At 39.1% G+C, this 21208-nt stretch overlaps 1 protein-coding gene across 1 annotated transcript in view; it reads right to left on the bottom strand.

Moving 5' to 3' along the window:
- Positions 1 to 2906: 2906 nt before the first annotated feature.
- The window catches only part of LOC307010712 (uncharacterized protein), a 113235-nt gene continuing 94933 nt past the window's right edge, over positions 2907 to 21208 (bottom strand). The window contains exon 3 of the transcript XR_013800248.1: positions 2907 to 3655. The gene's annotated coding sequence lies outside the window, so the exon portion shown is untranslated. The remainder of the gene's footprint in view (positions 3656 to 21208) is intronic.

Here is a 21208-nt window from a genome sequence, read left to right on the forward strand (position 1 = left end):
CTAGACAGACAGACGTCTTCTAGACAGACAGACAGACAGACATCTTCTAGACAGACAGACAGACAGATATGCATACGTCTGCTAGACAGACAGACAGACTGCTAGACAGACAGACAGACATACATACATACGTCTGCTAGACAGACAGACAGACAGACATGCATACGTCTGCTAGACAGACAGACAGACAGATACATCTGCTAGACAGACAGACGTCTTCTAGACAGACAGACAGACAGACAGACAGACAGACATCTTCTAGACAGACAGACAGACAGACAGATATGCATACGTCTGCTAGACAGACAGACAGACAGACAGATATGCATCCGTCTGCTAGACAGACAGACAGACATACGTCTGCTAGACAGACAGACAGACAGACATGCATACGCCTGCTAGACAGACAGACAGACGCATACGTCTGCTAGACAGACAGACAGACATGCATACGTCTGCTAGACAGACAGACAGATATGCATACGTCTGCTAGACAGACAGACAGACAGATAGATAGATATGCATAGTACGTCTGCTAGACAGACAGACAGACAGATAGATGTTTGCATGGGGGTTTGAAATATATTGGCATATATGCACATTTCACCCTAATAATTCATCTAACGTGCTTATAAAACCTCTTATTAAGTCCCCATGCCCTTTTCTTTTTTCTCAAACATGCAAAATACCCGTCCACAGCTGTAATGAAAGTTTAATGGCAGCTGAGGCATGTTCAGCTCAGGGCTTGTGTTATACAGGACACAGTGAGAAATTTAGAGGACATTCAGAGAGCGAGTGACTGAGTGAAAACCCAGCGAGTGCTCCTGCGATATTCAGCATTTTACACTTGCACAAGGCAGGTCGCCTATGGAGCAGTTCAACGGCCAAGCGTGAATCTGTGCTGGGGGGTATTCTTCTCAGCAGGAGTCTAGTTTAATGAAGCACTTAACACATGCAACGTTTTCTAGGGAATCCTGAATATTAATGGGTCAAGGATTTCACAAGCTTAGTCATATAGTAGTGCAAAAAAATATTGTAACTAGTCTTTGAATTCAAGCCATTGAGAATGTTCTTGTAAAAAGGCCATCACTGATGACAAAGTGACCAGGTTTTCATGAGTCAGGAGTCATTACAGCGGAAATTAAAGCAAAGCATGTTTTGTATTTGTCCAGACTTGGTCAAGAGGTTGACAAACAACCAGCATAAAAGAGAAGTAAACAACAAAAGCCATATGTCATGTCTTAAGTGCACATTTAACAGAGAAAAAAATAAGATTATCTACATGATTTACACAAAGATTTCTACAGTACCGTTAGTGTGCGTTAGATGACTGTATGCTTGTATACATATTTCTGTTTGCCTGTGTGACCCAGTTTTCTAGTGTGTTCCCTTGATTAATGATTCTGTTCACCTGCCGTTCTGATAATTAACTCATCTAGCCTGTGTATATACACCCTGTTTTGTTCAGTTCTTTGTCGGGTCTCGTCATAGTGTTGTGGATGTGTTTCCCCTGTTATTCTGTTTCCTGGAGTTCTTGGATGGATGGATGGATGGATGGATGGATGGATGGATGGATGGATGGATGGATGGATGGATGGATGGATGGATGGATGGATGGATGGAAGGATGGATGGATGGATGGACGGACGGACGGACGGACGGACGGACGGACGGACGGACGGACGGACGGATGGATGCATGCATGGACGGACAGATGGATGGATGGATGGATAGACATAACCGGTATGGTGCCAATAGTGTAGTTCTAATTACAAAATCAATTAACCACAGAAAACAGTTAATTTCTACCCAACCTACCTACCCTACCTAAAAAAAAGTCTCAGAAGAAACATTATTAAACCACCAAGAAAGAGAAGTCTCAGCGTATATTCTAAAAAGGAATGTGTTCTTGCATTAAAAAATGATCTAGGGAAGTTAAATGTAAAGGAAAGCAGGTGTCTTTTAGCTGGACACGTCCCCGTTCGGACCCTTGACCTGCACACTGATGGAGTATGGCCCTGGCAGCCCGCTCTCCGCTCGTCCGTGTGACCCGCAGTATTCCTGCAGCCGTCTCATCTTCATTACAAACGGCGCTCGGCCGAGACAGAGCGTGGGCAGAGGGGGAGGCTTTTTAATTGGCCGGGTTGATGGAGGTAAGCGTTCCTGTTGGCTGTGTATGCGAGACATGGATCTGATGCAGTCCCAGGTGAGCACGAGAGGCCAGGAGCTTTTAAATCTCAGAGCAATTTAAGAGCCAACAGAAGCAAGTGCTGCTGGATAACAGAGGACTTGCCACTGCTTACCCAGATGCCTATTAGTTGCAATTTCTCTCTCCATCTCCAGCACTCTCTCTCTCTCTCTCTCTCTCTCTCTCTCTCTCTCTCTCTCAATACCAACACGAGCCGTTGAAGAATAATTCAAGAACGCTTTGAGACACAGATATATTCACAGCCTCGATCATTCTCAGCCGCTGATGTGCATGCGCAAGCCCTTTTTCCGTCTGTCTCTCGCTCTCGTTCATTCGTTAATTCTGAGTATAGTGCGCAGGATGCACCTTGACCTGATTGATGAAGTGTCTGGTTCAGATGAACCTGATGGATGAACTGTCTGGGTTCTTTCTCTCCGAAGAAAAGCAAAAACAGAATGATAACTCACGGTAAAGAATAGAGCAGGGCCGCCATGTGGGCTGCCTTACAAACTCAACCTGATAATAAAATCTTTTTCCTATTCAGTTTAAAAGAAAAATAATGAGTTGAGCTGATTAATTATTCAAGTCTCCCTTAAGAAAAATCATAAATGAGATCTGTTTAATACCTCAATTTGGTCTAAACACCAATGAGATTAAATGTAGAACAAATTGAGTCTTTTGCCTGAAATCAACATGAAACGGCATTCGTAACTCGTTTTAAATCTGTAATGTGGCTTTTATTTGACTAAATAAGAATATCCGGGATATCCGTCAGGAAACGACTGAATTGTAAAAATTATGCTCTCTACATTGTCAACAAGTGAAGTATAAACAATAGCATCTCGTTATTGGTTAATATTAACCAGTATCCCATGTAGCATTATGTGAAAACGTGCAGAATTTCAGAAATTTTCCGAAATTGCTAATAAATTTCACAATTAATTACAAAGAAACATCAAGTAACATATTGAATTAAACATGACATTTTGAAATAGAAAAACATAAAGATTGATTCCAATAATCTTTGTTTTATTTACAACTTTGTAATTTTTAGAGTGTAGCCCACTAACAAAGTTTTGATTGACTTTTCAATATAAAAATCATTTAAAATGAGATTAGTTTATTTATGCTTTCTACATTTAAATATCTATGCTCTATGATTTATGAACAATGCTTAAAAGAAAGTGAGTGTTTCTGGACCAATACCCAATACCAAAACTCCATTGTCTCTGAGTTATCTTCACTGCTGTTCCATTAAATGTGATGTATACCCACATGCAGCAACATTTACCTGCTTTATAATTCAGGTTTTAAATTCAACTCCTCTCAACACCTTTGTCTTTGATGCCGCAGACGATGAGTGTGCTCTCGCTGGAGATGTCATCTGGTTTTCTGTCACCAGCAGCACAGCCGACATTGAAATTCCCCTCGTTCAGTGGTCGGGTTTGCTGTCACAAGTCATTTGTACTGAGGGAATGGAAAACAGCAATCAAACACAGAGCAGGGAGCGGCACAAATTAAACTGAGCAAATGTAAATGAATGTGAAACAAGAGAAGCATTAAGGGCTGCGGTGCTGCGGGAGAGATGCGATGAAACTAGGACCGCTCACTTTAAAAAAATTCAATGAACAATCCTACCAAACTTACTTCCCCACTGGGAGAGGGACAGCGGTTACCTTGACGACCACAGTGAAGTGTTTGTGGAATAACTGGAGAGCTGGGGCTTTGGTTATTAAAGGCTCGCTCTTCATGTCCGATTTGAAATACAGAACAATAATGGTGCTGGGCAGGGAACACTGCACAATGACCATTATATAGAACTCTGAAATCCAATAAATAACACAACCCAATCAAACACAAACAAGTCCTATATTTACACACAGCCTGTGTGTGAGTGTGATGTATATTTAACCGGGGGCAGAATTCGAACTGGTTATTTGCTGTATTTATGTGCCTGCAGAGCTATAAGACGGATTTCTGCACCACAGGATGGATTTCCAAATACAATGTACTAAGAAGAAGAAAAACGTTTCAGTTACAAATGTAACCCGTTACAAATGTAACCCTGATTCCCTGAGAAGGGGAACGAGACACGGCATCCTCTGTCTAAATACGACAGTAACATTGGCCGGTGACCCGTACACCAGTGACCAGTGCCTATAGTACACGTCAACAACTTCTTTTGTCTGAAGGAGACTTGGACAGGCATACCTGAAGCATGGCAACAAGATGCAGTGTCTCGTTCCCCTTGAACAAGGGTTACATTTAATTTGTATCCAAGACATTCTCTTTTGAATGGAAACTTGCACTGCATCCTGGGACACTTTGGGGAACAAATACCCACTGCACCATGCTGAAGGAATGAAGGTCATAACAGCTGACAACAAGTCTATGACTCCATGGAGCTAGGTCCAAAGTCACCAGTCCTCGTGGTACGCACCTAGCCTGGTCCTACCAGACTCTCGTACATTTCATTTGTACAGAGAGTCTGGCCTCTCTCCATTGACCAGCGTTAACTTCCTTGAAGGCGGGTACTCTGTGGAAGTTTAAAACTATTGGATCTGCCCAGAGCCACTCTGTATCTACCATAACCAAGCGCTAACGTTTGGTCGTGATGAAACTTCAACTCAAACTGGCGCTTTTCAGCCACTCCCTCTGTTCGCTGATTGGTAATGCTGAAGCTCATTACAGGCAACGGACGACCTTGCCCCAAACTATGAAGGTTCTACCCCATGCTCATCTTAAATGACCACTGGAAGCTACCAGCTAAGGCTACTGTAACCATTGTAAAACATGTAATATGATTTGAGACTACAGCAACAAACTGAGTTCAATCATAGGGATTCGTGAATCCTACTATTAAGGATTCCACTTACACTCAACCATGAAAACATTGCCATCAAGGGGAGCCAGCTGAGTGCTAGCAGCAGCCACTCAGAAACAAATGTCTTTGTAGGATCTCAAAACTTCAGACACTCCTGAAGGTGACTTATGACAAAGAAAGGTTTGCAAACTGGGGCGAAAATCCTGTTGGGTTCTTGAGATCCAAAGAGCTCATCCCAGGAACTGGAGGACCCTGCTTCAAGACCCGAACCAGGGGGAGGGTTCTGCTCTTCAAACCCGAGGAAAAACGGGCTCTTCCTACAACTTACAAACCAGGGTGGAAAAAAGGCTTTCTGTCGGGTTCCAGAGATTGCCACCACAGAGCACTGTTATTGTGCGGGACCATTTTATTCTCCTAATTACCTCACCATTGCTGGGTTTTTGAATACTGAATAGGCATTATTGATTTGTAAATTTAATGTTTCTGTTTTCTGAATCCAAACATTTCAAAATGAGCCACAGAGTGTCAGATGAAAATGGACAGCAATAAATAATAATAAAAAAATAATTTTAACACTGAATTTCAAGAAGCTTAATTAGTACTTTCTTAAAAATGTACTTTCTGTAAAATATAACTGACTTTCCCATGAACCTGCTTCAGCTTATATATATGTATCTCACTAGTAATGATATAGCCATGGGCAGTAATGAGGGAAAAAATAAGTGATCAATCTTTTTCTGTGCCAGTTTTGCCATAAGCAATGAGTCTGGACTGCAATAAGACTCATTGAAAAAATGTGCCAAAAGCAGAACAGTTCATGTCTCTTGTTTATAAAATTCACAATAGTGAAGTGTAGTGCATCACACTGAATCTGACTTCATGCAAAAGCATTTAAAAGGGCCACTGCATGAAAAATCTAATTCTCCTTGATCTTTTGATATAAAATACTTGATGCACTAAGAACATACTTTATCTTTCAAAAAAAAAAAAAAAAAAAAAATGTACCCATTCAATTAAAATCCAAAAAGACCATTTAGTGGAACTTTGCTGCAAAATCCTCTCATTCCTCCTTGGATTCCTAATCATGAAACTCAGTATTTGCCTGGCAGAGATAACATCAGCAGTATTCTAACCAAGGAAAAAGCAGCTCGCTTTATGTTTAAATGAGATGTGTATTTTCTATTGATCACAGAGGGATATTTATCAAAAGTTGACCAAATGTTTAAGAACAACAACATAATGACATATGTCCAGATGTTCGCTTCAGAACAAATGATTTTGGACCATTATTTGATTTGCATAATTCCATTAGTGAGTCATTGGTAAAGTAATGCTGACAGCTTGTGCAAATAAATAAAGCTACGGCCACAATTCAGGATTTGTGAACCCCGCAACGTAAAGCAAGCATTGTTCTGTCTTCAAGTCCCTCTCTGAGTCTCGTCCCAGAATTGGGAGTCTGTGGTGAGTATAAAACCTCTGATGAGGCATCATGGGATGCGTCACGTTCAGTGCTCTCTGCCATGGGAGGAACCAGGTGTTTTATTTCTCTCTCTCTCTCTCTCTCTCTCTCTCTCTCTCTCTCTCTCTCTCTCTCTCTCTCTCTCTCTCTCTCTCTCTCTCTCTCTCTCTCTCTCTCTCTCTCTCACACACACACACACACACACACACACACACACACACACACACACACACACACACACACACACACACACACACACACACACACACACACACACACACACACACACACACACACACACACACTCTCTCAGTCAGGCTGTTTAGTTCTATGATTCAAGTAATATTTATACAGAACTCTAAATATATCTAAAATGTGTTGGGGTAATGCCATGTATGACATTGTTTTAGCACTGCAAATGAGTTGATTTACTAATGCAATAGATGAATTGCCCTTAATAAATGTTATTCAAAAATGTTATTTTCTCCCAGCTTAGCAATCGTGCACTAATATGTGTTCAAGATGGAAGAATTCCAGCATAATTGCATAATTGCAGCACTGTGAAAATGCTTGGAATTGCATGTGTGCAGTCTAACCCAGATGCACAAGTGGATGTTTGTGCACATCACGTCTGATCTTAGCCTGAAATAAATGAAACTCGTACTGTATGGCTCTGTTCCAAAACCTAATAAGCTGCCCATGTAGGTCATGTCATTCATGAAGGCTTGATTATGCTATCTTCTTCTGGACAAATTCTAAGGCAGCATGGATGCAACCATTGTTGCTATTGTTAATAAAAACATTTAAAATAGTTTTCAAAGGGGTATACATACTGTAACACAACTTAATACAAGTATATTACATTGTGAAATATTAGTAAATACTATAATAGTATATAAATAATAAAAAATAACATTAAGGGCCAGGCCAGATTTAACGCAATCCCATAAAAGCACGGATGGGAGTAGAAAGTTCTGTGCGTGATCTCGACACGCAAACTAAAGAAAACAGACACAGCCGGATTATTTCTATAATGACCAACACAATCTACCAAGAGCAGTGCATATTAGAGCATTGCAGTGTTTTAGAGTATTGCAATGTTAGATTAACATGCTAATATGCCAAACTCCATTGAAATCGATTGTGAATCGAATCAGTTACCTATACTGTAGTGTGTTCCAAATTGAATTTCAGTAAAGATGTGCCCTTAGTAGGCAGCTGTCTATGTAGGAAGTAGTAGGCAGCTCACTAGGTTTGTCTGCATATGTCTGAGTACATATCAAATAATTTCTGAGAGGTTATATTTATAAGAACAGCTTAAACATTCCTCTCTCGCTGTCACACTCGGGTGCGTCATTAAAGGAGTCCATGCGGACGGTGTCATCTGGTTATAAACGCTCATGACAGATTCTCCCAGCTCTGAGTCTTCCCCAAATGTCCATACTTTACCCTCATTTATTTTTCTGCAAATGACTCTACACTTCGCATCAAAATATATTAATCCATTCATCACAAATCCCTCGCAGGCTAAAGACACATTATCATTAGTTTGGAAAAAGACCAGCTTCCCCTCAATGTATTTGACTTTGACAAAAATTGCCCAGAGTCTTTCTGCTGATGTTTATTTGACTGTGAAAAAAAAAAATGTGATTATGATATTAACAGATAGCACTAATATAATCATTTTTTAAAAAGTGTACATATATTTAGCATAAAGAAAATGAGGAACCATTTAGAACCATTACAATTTTGTTCACTGTCATGTTATTTGCAAGACAATTAAATACATCTCCCTCATATATATATCAAATTATTAATGAAAATCTAATCTCCCAAAGCAACAAACATCATGCCAAGTAAAACAATGTGATTGTTTGTCATGGATATAATGGAAATAATGTTGCAGTGCAACACATTTAAAATGTTCTTCTAAAATAAGAACCCCCTTTTTGGGGGGACATGTTCTTTACAGATTTTGTGAGATTAAACATGCAAGGAATCACATTTTTCTTGATTTTTTAATAAAAGTGTTAAATGTACCATGAAAACGTCCTGTAACTTTCATAAATACACCAAATAAATCTAGCTTCTTTTTTTTGGACATGTTCTTTAAAGGTTTCTATAGCTCTGGTATTTGAATTGCACCAACACATGAGGAATAAAAATTCCCTTTGATCTTTTGAGATCAAAGTGTTGATTGTACCATGAAAATACTGTATTTTTCAGGGGGAGAAAACACCAATATAACCATAGATCCACAGATCCAATATCAACGACTGAATCCTTTCTATTAATATCTATAAAATCTGAGACCAGGAAGTAACATGACGCATTCGCTTAAAATCAGTGGTCACCTAAAGTCTTCTTACATGTTGTCAGCTAAAGAAATCTGATCACAGGGAGAGCAGAACAACACTGTATCTTAAACCATAAGGAGGAAACACTGTGATGGTGGCGAACACAGCTTCTCTGACCAGAGCTACAACAACCAGCGACTCTTCACACCTCGCGTCCATGCCTCGCTGGCTGATTGATTCATTTGAGCATTGACTGACTCTTCTGTCTCACACCGCAATCACTCACTTATAGAGATAATGGCAAAATACTGCCAGCCTTTCTCATCTAGTCAAGATCTTCAGAGTCATTTTGCTCAATCAACTGTTAGTTTAACAATTACACTAGTTGGAATACAGGGGAAAAAAGTCCAAACACCTAGGAAGCTGAAGACGGCGATCGCCTAACAAGAAGTGAATTGGCTGTGCATTTCAGAGGAATACGGTGCATTCAGTGTGGAATTGTGGGATTTAGTAAGTAGCCGTGCAAAAAGTGGGACATTGTACTGCTTTGCAGGGTCCTGATCACGCTGTTTGGGTTTACTTGGCAATAATGACCAGTTAACCACACGTTATCCCTTGCATGTTTGCGGAATAAGGCTTAATGTCAGATGGATCTAGACACAGATGGTGCAGGAACACACACACACAGATGTTCTTCATATTCAGTGTTGTACACTCCTAAAGTTCATTGACAGAAATGCAACATGCACAGAATAAACCGACCTTGTGCATGTGGAATCATATCACCATGCGCAGGCTGATTGCGAGGGGCTTAAGATTTAAGACCCTGCTGTCAAGTGCGCTGTATTGCTGAACAAACAGTGGCTTGAGAAAGCTGACGAGAAGCGTGAAGTAGATAATTATGGTGCTTATCAAGCACTTCAATGCACTTGAAGACCAAGCCACGTTCTTGAGTTTATATAGTCAGGTTTCTGATTTCACTTGATGATGATTGATCATCAAAAATCAAAACAGACAGACAGACAGATATGCATACACCTGATAGATAGATAGATAGATAGATAGATAGATAGATAGATAGATAGATAGATAGATAGATAGATAGATAGATAGATAGATAGATAGATAGATAGATAGATAGATAGATAGATAGATAGATAGATAGATAGATAGTTTCCTAGGTAAAACTTGGAAATAAATGCCCTCTCAAGTCTTATTTACCACTGGGAAGCTCGGGATCATTTTGATTCCCAAGTTCCAGAGATGGACATAAACTTTAAACATGGCGGAGGGGAGAGCGATTGCTGCTGTCTATTTTTTTTTTTTGTTTTTTTGCACAACCGCTAAATTGCCTTGTCTTGTTGTTTATAGTGCATATTTACATATTATGAAAAATCATTTGAATCATATTGTATAGCCGCGTTTCCAACGCGCAAACTTTCCCAAGGAACTAGGAACTTTGGGGTGGTACTCGGTGTGTTTACACCGCAGGAACCAGGGTCTAAATTAAGTTCCGGGTAAATATTTCCCCCTCCAAAAGTCCCTGCTGGCGAGGTAGTGCTTTTTCAAAGTTCAGGAACTTTCAGGGGTGGGACTTGTGTGCTGAACATGCTGATTGGTTGTGTTCACGCCGCATTTTGATTGGATGACTCCACGCAGCATTCTATTTTAACCGCTATTTTTAAAAACCGAGACGAGGTTCAGGTTTTATTAAGCGTTTGTGTAACAGGAAATTTTCTGTGCGTTCGTCCTAGTCATCTCACGATCAATGTCCGCATCGTCTAATTTTATAGCATTACGAGCTGTCTGAACATGCTTTAGTATCAGTGCTCGTCTCTTTTCTGCCGTTTTGTTAATTACCTCGTTAGTAAACCAATACATCACAAACAACTGCAGCACAGTTTGAATCTCCTCCATACTTATTATAAATGTGGCGCTCAAAACTGATTACTGTGCGTCGCAGACTGGGAGGAGCAGTTGCGCGCAGTTTATAATCTTCCCGGTACTTTAGACCGCGGTGTAAACGCAGAAAGCAACCGGTCTGGGGCAAAAAAAGTTTGTGGGAAAAAAAAGTTCCTGGGACAAATTGTTCCGGGTAATTTAGGTGGAAACGCGGCTTATGTTTTATTGACAACAAAAATAGCCTGCATTCGACGAAATTCCCGAAAAGCCACCCTAACCCTAACAACATGCAGGTAGGTTGTGTATTAGGTAAAAGTATTCCTTTCAGTCGGCAAAGTTTCCAAACTCTTGCTACAAGTGTACACAACTGTAATACCCAGCATATATGCACTCCACAAGTCACAGTAACAGACAGCATGTCAGTTTTTTTTTAAACATTTTCAAACTTTTTCACATTTCCCATCCATTCACAATCACTCCCCAATGCACACAGGCACGCTAACACAAACACACTTTTGAATGAATCCACAATGGATAATTTTCCGGCTGGCTGGCCAGAGGTCGGGAGCAGATCTCTGATAGGGCCCTTTGCTCCTGTGGGGAATGTGAGCGACAGGCCCAGATTACGCTGCCTTATTTACCTGCGGCTAACAATAGCGTAAATAAAACAAGGATGTTCCATCAATCAGCGTACACAAGCTGTGATCTATGTTAATAGAAGCCCGAGCGTACAAGTGTGTCTACCCTCCGAGGCATGTCAATGTCACAGTTCCATTATAATGTGTTAATGGGCCAGGCCACAAATGCTAACACTCGTCTGGGAGAAATGATGCATGGCCTGATGTCATTACAGAGCAAATTGTTCTTCATCTATAAATAACTTCATGCACCTTGATTCCCTCCGAACAAAAGGCCAAAACCTGACAAACGCATCCCTGAAAATCCAGCCTGAATATTTGCTTACCGTTATGCTTTGATACATGCATGCAAATGGATTCTATATCACAAAATTCACAGATGAATAAGTTCTTGGGTTTCATTACAGTAATCACCTTGGGGAAGAGCGAATGAAACCTTTGGCCCTGAGTTTAATCTTGCGATTAGCATAGGCTAATATGCGCATGGAATCTGTCTAATTAGGCTCACCATTTCACAAAGTCACCATATTATAATTTATTAATGACCAGTGAGAGATAACATCTATAATTATATGACATGCCTATAACCGGTCAGTGATCATATGGATGATGGTGTGTCCAGTTTTCATTTCCTAGCAAGTTAAATGTTAAGCATTTTCTTTCATATTGTGAAATACAGTACATCAGAGTGAAACGGATTATTGAAAAAGAATTACGAAAACATGTAGGGTGGGCACTTGGTTCTATGAATCTGTTTTTGATTGGATGGAGGCAGATCTGAATGCGAGCTTGCAGTCGATTGTAAGAAAAGGGGGAGGGGTTTAAGCAGACTGACTGAAAGTTGTTTCTCTGGTAGTTTCTCAGAAAATCAATTTAATTGTAAAGTTAAGAAGGAGTGTGATGCTCTGGGCAGTGGTCTGCTGGGAAACCCTGGGTCCGTCCTTTCATGTAGGTGTAGATTTGACGTGCCACTTACTTAAACATTAGCTGTGTTTCCACTCTCGGGCCAAAAGTTAGCGTGCTAGTGCGTGCCAGGGCATTTACACGGTCACTTCCGGGGCTTGATCAGGCCTCGCCGGGGCTTCTTCGGGGCCAACAGACAGGGTTTTTTGGCCCGTCGTATACCTTGGTCCAAAGCAGGCCAGCACGGGAGTGGTTATGAACAGAGACGGAGTTTACCAGAGTCTGGAGACGGCAGCACCGCAGATGATTTCATATACCAGCTAACATCAGCTTTGAAAATTAAAAAAATTATTTTAGCTCAAAACTCGCTTTCAGACAACAGCGAGTGTTTGAATTAACTTCTGTTTGTGATCCGATGTGGATTTTGATCACTGTATATGGCAGAAATATTTATATGCGGTGCAAAAGACTGCACGCTAACCATTACCATAGTAAATACGACCGCTTGAAGAAATCAGACATATCCTATAGGCTATCACAGTTCTGTCACTAAAGCTATCGCCATGAAGTGCAATTTAAACAGTGGTAAAAAAGTATGAAAAAAACAATTTCAAAAGAGAAAGAACATTTATTCATTTAAACCCCCAACCATTAAAGATCCTGTTCTTCGTGATCCCATTTTTTAAACTTTAGCTAGTGTGTAGCGTTGCTGTTAGAGCATAAATAATACCTGTAAAATTATAAAGCTCAAAGTTCAATGCCAAGCAAGATATTTTATTTAACAGAAGTCCCCTTTCAAAGCCGACAGCGAACGGCCGGTTTGGACTACATCCCTCTACTTCCTGCTTTAATGACGTCACTAGAACAGTTTTTTGACTAACCTCCGCCCACAGGAATACACAAAAAAGGGGGCGGGTCTTGTTGCGCTCCTACAGAGAAGAGGAAGAGTTGCGTTTGTAGAGTGTGTTTGTCGCCATGTCGTCGATATAAAACAGCGGTATACAGATAAGTAAATTTAGTGAAATATAATGTGTTTTTTTACACGCGAAACATGAACACATGTTATATTGCATATTGTAACACACAATCAAAGCTTCAAAAACACAGGAAAAACGGGACCTTTAAACAAAATTTTACTTTAAAGTGTTCCAAATATATTAACAGTAAAAACAAAAACAAAATAGAGAACTTAAGACAATTCAATCAAATTCACCAAATAGAATGAAGAGCACGAGTGTTGCCAAATCAAAAAAACTAAATAAAAACAAAACTCCTCTAACTACAACCTTTAAATCTAACCTAGTCTATAAAAAATAAAAAAATAGAAACCTTCTTCAGCATGTGACTCGCACGCTTTAACTTACTTACTCTAATTATCAAATGAAAATTAATAAATGAATACATCCAAAATAAGCTACGTGAATCACCATGTATGTCACGTGACATCTTAACCTGCTCTCCTCACTCTCACACCAAAATAGGTGAGCAAGAGGGCACGGGAAGACACCACGCTCAAATCGAAATCAACAAGAATACAAGGCTAAGAAACAAAACATATGTACAGCATCGAGGGTAACAAAATAAAAAGTTGGGCTAAAGAGGCGTCGGTGCGGGACCAATCCCGGATGACTGACAGAACGGGAAGCCAATCAGAATCTGGTGGGAAATACAGACCATGATATACAAACATGACTGATCGTAACACTCGCACTGCCTCATGACAACGGTGCTCCCTAGTGGAAGTGCCTCTTCCAGCAGGATAATGCACCCTGCACACTGTTCAGAAACGGTTTGAGGGACATGATGAAGAGCTCAAGGTGTTGCTCTGGCCTCCAAATTCCCCAGATCTCAATCCAATTGAGCATCTGTGGGATGTGCTGGACCAACAAGTTCGATCCACCGCGGCTTCGCCTCGCAAACTATAGGACTTAAAAGATCTGCTGCTAACATCTTAGTGGCAAAAACCACAGGACACCTTCAGGGCTCTGGTGGACTCTGCAATGTTTGGGCAGCATGCGGAGGGCAGGCAGGTGGTCATAATGTTTTGGCTAAATCTTTATTTGCTTTAACTAAATAAATATGGATAATAAGGAGAACATTGATGACAGGTGAACGGAAGTCCGTAATTTCATGTAATTTAGTTAGTTTGTTGGTTGTTGGTGTTTTAAAGGGAATTAATTTACAGACGCAACTTCACAGAAAGAGTATACATGCTAACAGTCTGTCACATTGTTGTCAGCATGTTACAATCATATGTGAGAAGCTGTCTCTAACTACATGCTCCTTAAACTCAAGTGCTACAAATATCAAAAACAAAACAAACATCTAAATAAACTAGCCAACTAGTCATTAATCAACTGTTTAGATTGTGAAGAGGCGCTCAGTGAGACGCTAGCTGCTGAACACAGACAGTCACGATTCTGGAGCATCAATCAGCAAGTCTTTAGCGGTGCACTGCTGAGGAAGTGTGGTTACTACGGTAACACCTTTCAAAGCTCCGATCAGAGGCATCAGCACCAGCTGAGAGCAGATGATAGAGGGCCGTTTCTGCAGACGTCCCCGCTGACGGTCAGTCGAAGGTCCACGGGAAAGTGCTGATGAGAAACGAGCGGTGATAAAGCGAAGAGTCGATGAGTACAGCTGGATGGAGGAAAGTGACAAACGTTTCACAATTCTTTCTGATCACTGAAGAACACTTCATTTTATGAGGCATTGCAAAAGAAAATCCTCATTACTGACCAGCACCAAAATCACAAACTTGACAAGACATGACAAAGTTTACTTTGCGGCAAAGAGAGAGAACTATTGTATTGTATTGATCAAGCATCTACAACAATTATTGGTTACACTTTATTTCGATAGTCCACTTTAGACATTCTATACTAACTATAAGTAACTTTTCAACTACATGTCAACTAACTGTTGTTAGAGTATTAGTAGACTGTTAGGTTAGGAGAACAAGTTGACTTGTAGTTGCCAAGTTACTTATAGTAAGTAGAATGTCTGTTTGGGGACCAACAAAATAAAGTGTTAGCAGATATTAAGCAGACAGTCTACTAATACTCTAATGACAGTAAGTTGACATGTAGCTGCAAAGTTACTTATAGCTAGTAGAATGTCTAAAGTGGACTATCGAAATAAAGTGTTTTCCCAATTATTTAAGACATGAAAGGTGATGTGTGAAGTTTCTTTCTTTTTTTTTTTAAACATGTTCTCCTATCTTGGATCCTATATTTCAAAGGAAGAGTGTAACAGCGACTCCGTGATGCTATTAAATAGTGCTGCAATACACATTTATATAAAAACACTTATTTGATCAATCGTCACCATTCGACACCCACAGGAAGATTTAGTTGCTCAGATGTTGATTTTCATAACTCGGGAGACTTTTTAGTTTCATTAAGTATGAACGTTGTGTCAGATGTTTCTTTAGAAGAAATAAATAGACACACATGAGTCAATTGTTAACACACTAAAAGATTACTGCCGTAAAATGAATGTGGATAGCAGATCATATGATTTTAACTTGAAATTATTTGAACCTTTTTTTCAGGAGAAATATCTGAGAAGCAGGAGACTGCATTTGCTCTCCATTAAATCTCATTGTTGTCTGAGAAACAATATAACTATAAACGAGATCTTAAATTAATCAAAAGTTTGGGGTCTGTAAGAATTTTTTCCCCCCATGTTTTTGAAAGACGTCTCTTATGTATGTATGTATGTATGCATGTATGTATGTATGTATGTATGTATGTATGTATGTATGTATGTATGTATGTATGTATGTATGTATGTATGTATGTATGTATGTATGTATGTATGTATGTATGTATGTATGTATGTATGTATGTATGTATGTATGTATGTATGTATGCATCCATCCGCCCATCTGGATTCTTTAATGATTCAAAAGAAGAAATATTTTTGAGGCGTTATAAATATATATTTTAATATTTGATAGACAGAAGAACCGTGTGGTTTATCAAAAAGGACAAGAAAGTTTACCAGACGGATACAGCGGTGTGTTAAATGGTTTGGCACACAACTCAACACATATCCTAAAGGTGAAAACATGGAACTGGTGTTTGGCAGTGAAAATATCAACAACAAAACATTATGGCTACTGTATTTTTTTTTTTTTACACCTGTCATCGTACCAAGTATGCTGTTACCCTGTTAACACCATGCGTAATTGTTCGTATATGTGTAGACTGAAGTTTAAACACCGATAAGTACCGGGAGGAAAATGATTATCTTTAGAGCTGAGATAAGAATATGAATGTGATTATTAACAAGAATTAATCAGGAATATCCATTAGACATTAATGCAGCGATGTCCTTACAGTAATACCCACATAGAAGTCATTTACAGTTTTTTTCAGTCGCTAACAAGCGTTTGTCCAGCCAGTTGTCACATTTTCAAAACTCTAAACACAATTAGCACAGCATCGGTCTTTTGTGGCCATACCATTCACACATTTCATGTCGTTTTCAAACAATATGCAGTCAGTGAACACATTTCCATAATGCTTACATTTTCTTAACAGACAAGCTATACCTCCCAACAAAACTATGGATTGTTTTTGTAGTATTTACGAATGTTAACACACAACATCCCACAATAGCAAAAACAATATTCCAAACCTTAGATACAGTATAAAAACCTCTGCTTCTGCAATGATCAGTTCAAAAACAATATATCTCAGCTGATAACAAACAAACAATTGAATAATTGACACAGAGCTTATTTATGTTGGGTAAATTGGGCCAACCACAGCTGATTCCAGTCTGGCTTAGACTGGCTTAGAGTGGCAGGGGTTATTTTTTTCTATTACATTGACACTTATACAGTAAAAGAAGGACTGTGAGGAGTGATGTTTTTGGAAACAGAAAGAGAAAAAGACAAACACTGTAATGTCTGGAAGAGGAAGAGTAAGAGCAAGGGGCCCAGTGAGAAGAGCAGGCCCAGTGAGAGATGCAGTGAGAGATGCAGTGAGAGATGCAGTGAGAGATGCAGTGAGAGATGTAGTGAGAGATGTAGTGAGCCAGTGGACCCTATAATACCGAGCGCATCCTTGCCTTTCTCAATGATCTCCACCAGCGCCTGGGTCCAGAGCAGGATCAGGAGGGTGAAAACATGAGGACCTTTGTAATTACCTGGGACAATGTGGCTTTCCATCATTCGCAAGCAATAACAACATGGTTTGAAGTCCACCCAAGACTGGTAAGTCTCTTCCTTCCACCCTATTCACCTTTCCTCAACCCCAGAGAGGAGTTATTTTCTGCATGGAGGTGGACGGTTTATGACCATCAACCACATGACCAGATGTCCCTCCTTGAAGCCATGGATGCTGGTGCAGGGACATCACAGTTCATGATTGCCAAGGGTGGATCCAACATACCAAGTGGTTTTATCCCAGGTGCATCGCCTTGGATAATATCAGATGTGATGTTGATGAAAACATGTGGCCTAACCCTGAAGATCGCAGAGATTAGATACAGTAATTTTGTGCTTTTTGCTGTTGTTTTTTTTGTTTGTTCAGAATGCTCTTATGTGTTTCATGGATATTTTGTTCACTGTAAGCAATACTGTAAAACTTTTTCTGTTCTATCATACCGTGTTTCTACTGTACCTCCTGTAGTAAAGAGTAAAAGGAAAAAAACTGATTTGCTTTTTACTGGAATGCTTTTGAATGAGAACATTACTGTACATGTGGACATACAGTTCCCAACCAAGACATTTAGTGTAAAAACGGTGGATTGCATGGTTTGCATGCAAATACCTGTAAAACTGAAACATAAAAGTCTATGCAGTTTTTGTAATGTCAAGAATAGCCAGTATTCTGAAACCTGGTGTACTTTGATTGACTGCATGTACCTTGTGAAAAGAAATCAAGTGTTATTCTTTGACAGAATAATTTCATTTTGAGTCAGATTTCCAGTGTTTTGGTAAAGTTAGTGTGTGCAGAGAAAGATGTGTTCTATTTTGAAATGAAGAGTTAGTATATATTTAACAAAATGTGTTTTTGAGAAGAAAATTAACCATTTGGCCAATTGTGTTTTGTAGGTGTGAGTCTGTGTTAAGAGTTTAGAAAAAATATCTGAAGTATGGGTAAGCGCTTGTTAGCGATTGAAAAAAACTGTAAACAAACTGGCTGCAATGTGGACTTTGATCTATAGATGTTTCTTCACAGATGCTATTCAGTGTTAGTACAATTATATCATTCAGTAGTATTATAAATTAGCTTTTATTTTATTTTTGACTATGGGGGTTTTGACCTTTTCAATAGGTGTTCTTTCTATTCTATTTATAATGTATTTTTATTTCCATTTTAGTATTTCAACTTAAACTTGAATTGTATCTCAGTTAGTTGTCTATAAGCAACATTTCGTTTGTTTATGTTTTTAAGTTTCTCATAATATACTGAATATATTTTATTTATTTCAGCGTTACTTCAATTAATGATAATGATTTAAATGTTTTAGCTTCTTTAGATGCTTTTCATATTCTGTCATATTCTGAGAAATTAAAATTTTCTTCATCTTGTGATTAAAACAATTATTGTACCTTGCAAACTGTAACTTTCATAATTCAAATCTTCAACTAAAGTACAAAATGAAGCTCATTCTTAAATCCTTGTATTTCTGAAGCCTGATATTATAACATTAACTAAAGTCTACCAACATTTACATTTTAATGACATGTTAATTCGTTGGCCGGACCAGTGATGGTGAGGTAATGGTTCATGTTGTTATGATTATTCATATACACCAAACAACATGGTAAGAATTTTGTAAAACAAAACATTATAAGTGGAAATAAAAAATGTATAATAATTATATGTGTGCTTTATGTTTCTTTGGCAATCAAATGTGGGAAGGTAAAGTCAAAATAATGCTCTCTGTCTTCATTAACTTGACCTCCGAAGATCATATGGATAGTGTTGCTCTCTAAAAGGGAAATTGGCTCCAAAATTGAGGAGTAATTGATCTGCACATGCTTTAAACTGAACTATGTTCTTGCGATACACACTTTTTGGCAATGAAATATGGGAAGGTTAATTCAGACTCAGAGTTTCTGACGTTGCCAGAAAAGTCATCCAAGGATTACATTTCATTCAAACGCTCATCAAAACTAGCTAATTAAAACCAGAGGATCTTTATCAGAATGCTCCATTTCACAATCTGCACGTAGAAGTTCTTGTTTTAATTGCATTCTCTATGCTAATTCCAAATAAAAACCAAATATTTATTAGGAGGGACTCCCTTCATTTCACGGCGGGTTGCTCTTGATTATTTGGGGAGAGCTGTGTGCTTGAGAAACATGGAGGATGTGTGTTGATGGGTGTTTACACTTGCTCTAATTATCAACACACTCCTCCGTCTCAAATACTCGGTTTAATATGTTGGAGGCATCAGGATAGCAAGCTAGCGGTGTAAAATCACATCGTAACAGGATGTAGTAATGAGCAGAGAGCCTGAGAGCCAGAGAGAGAAGTGTGGACATGTCTTCTGTGTGACTGGACCACTGAGATCTTCATTACCATTGGCATCGGGAGCTCATTACAGACTTGCTGTGTGCTCAGTGATATTATAAATCAGTTAATATCAAGTCAAACGTCTGAAGTGCTAAAGAGGCTTAAAGGGATAGTTCACCCAAAAATGAAAATTCTGTCATCATTTACACACCCTCATGTCGTTCCAAACCCGTAAGACTTTCCTTCATCTTCGGAACACAAATAAAGATGATTTTAATTAAGTGACTCCATTGACAGTCTATGCAGTTGACGCTTCAAAAAGTTCATAAAGAGATCGTAAAACTAATCCATGAAACAAGAGGTTTAGTCCAAATTTTCTGAAAAGACATGATCACTTTATATGATGAACAGATTGAATTTAGGCTATTTATTCAGCCTAAAAGTCAGTATATTTTAGACCAGCCTAAAAAATTACTTTTGAAACTTTTTGTCATTCTTACTGTGCGTTCACACCGGATGCGAATAGCGCGTCAAATTCGCGCCTGCCGCGTCTAGTTTGACGCTTGAACATTTTGAATGCATTTGCGCGTCCGAAGCGAAATGGACGCGCGTAAAAAGCAAGCGGTTGGAGCGAAATTGATGTGCGTCCGAGGCGAAATCCGCTTCTTCTGGGAGAGGCAAGTGCTAGGCGTGAAATTTTAAAATACTACTGTTATTGTGTCACGAAATGTAGTTTTAAGAGTTGTTTAAAACTCAAATCTGTGGTTTATTTATAAAGATAGCACCTATTTAAAAAATTTGATCTGACGTTTCGGAGTTGTGAGATCCAGGCGATCAGCGGGCGCTCAGCGCTCATGTAACCCGCCTGGAGCAGCCTTACCTCGGCTAGTCCTCCTGATGTTTGCCGCTGGTAAACGAGAAATGTTTAAATTCACAATCTATAGCTTCGGTTCTATTATATGAAACATATAAGTTAAAATACATTAATGACTCGTTATAACGTAGGTCAAACGACTTCTTTTATTATGTGAGATTTTCTTCATCTCATTCAGAAATGTAGCCTACTGTATGACTGCAAGTGTTCAGTGTCACATTCATAGTTAACATCTGAACAATGTCATTCCTTCTTTCACGCGGGCATTTAGTCATTACAAAATAATTTATTGAGGCCAAACATATAAGTTATTGAGGCCAAACATTTAAAATGACATTATAATCTGAAAAGCGGGCCTGCCCCTGTTTATCACGTCACTTCACCACATGACAGCAGCAAGCAGGCTCCGATTGGTTAACGCGGCGCGAATTGACGCAGAAGTTCAGATTTTTCAACTCGGGCAGCAATATCAAATATATGTCTGTGGAAATTGAGTTAATGCAACTCAGTTCATTTAATATTTTTTACATATTACATTTCCATGAATATTGTGTTATTCTGATGATAAAATTGACATCATATTAATTTTACAAATCATTGGAAAAGAGGCCAAATAACATGTAGTGACTTAATAATATATACATA

Source organism: Phoxinus phoxinus, assembly GCF_949152265.1.
Source record: "Phoxinus phoxinus genome assembly, chromosome: 14".
Classification (NCBI taxonomy): Eukaryota; Metazoa; Chordata; class Actinopteri; order Cypriniformes; family Leuciscidae; genus Phoxinus; species Phoxinus phoxinus.